Source organism: Mastomys coucha, unplaced genomic scaffold (assembly GCF_008632895.1).
Source record: "Mastomys coucha isolate ucsf_1 unplaced genomic scaffold, UCSF_Mcou_1 pScaffold15, whole genome shotgun sequence".
Lineage (NCBI taxonomy): Eukaryota > Metazoa > Chordata > Mammalia > Rodentia > Muridae > Mastomys > Mastomys coucha.
Genome location: NW_022196897.1, coordinates 39,984,734 through 39,985,432, shown reverse-complemented (window position 1 = coordinate 39,985,432; position 699 = coordinate 39,984,734). Strand labels below are relative to the sequence as shown.

Here is a 699-nt window from a genome sequence, read left to right as displayed (position 1 = left end):
AAAGATAAGACACACAAGAAAAATTCATATTAGCAGTAATAAGTCTAAACAAATTTGACTGAATAGCACCAGTGTTAGCGATTCTTGTTGTTGTAGTCTGTGGTGGATGTAGCTTTTCCAATTCTGTCAGCTGTCAGTCTGTTTTTTCTGTTCTTCTCTCTCTTCTTCTCAGTGAGTGGAAGAGGTACGGCTGGCTGGACCAGTCTTTCTGGGATCTAAGGAATTGGGGATTCTTCATTCTGTGGAAAAAACATAATACACCCTCTTCTCGAGGTGATTAAGACATCTGGGCCTTTTTAGGCTCCAGTAAAAAAGATTATTTCATTTTACCTAGGCATAATTATGTCTGGTTGTAGGGTGTCATACTTGGCATCCGAATTTAAAATTTCTTTAAAAATAAAACATATGATTTAAATAATGTGCACAGGGATACAACTCTCTTATCTGCTTTTAAACAGTGTAATGTGTACATTTAACAATTGTTAAGAAATCTCAGTAATATGGGCAACATTATATTGTTAACAAAACATCTCAAATGTCTGACCATAATAGTCAGTTCTATAAACTGTTCTAATCTATTAAGGAACACCAAACATAGAAAATTAATATAGACAATGACTACATTTTTTTGTTGTTTTTTTGTTAAGGTATCAATAGTTAATCTTTAAAATCAAAAATATTCTTTAAAAATATCAAATT

General features: G+C 32.0%; 1 protein-coding gene and 1 long non-coding RNA gene across 4 annotated transcripts in view; one reads left to right on the top strand and one right to left on the bottom strand.

Annotated features, from left to right (window-relative positions):
- The window catches only part of Cacnb4 (calcium voltage-gated channel auxiliary subunit beta 4), a 267,899-nt gene that overhangs the window by 35,347 nt on the left and 231,853 nt on the right, over positions 1 to 699 (top strand). The gene's annotated exons all lie outside the window — the stretch shown is intronic.
- The window catches only part of LOC116090171, a 2,306-nt gene continuing 1,634 nt past the window's right edge, over positions 28 to 699 (bottom strand). The window contains exon 2 of the long non-coding RNA XR_004118595.1: positions 28 to 239. This is a non-coding gene — a long non-coding RNA (uncharacterized LOC116090171). The remainder of the gene's footprint in view (positions 240 to 699) is intronic.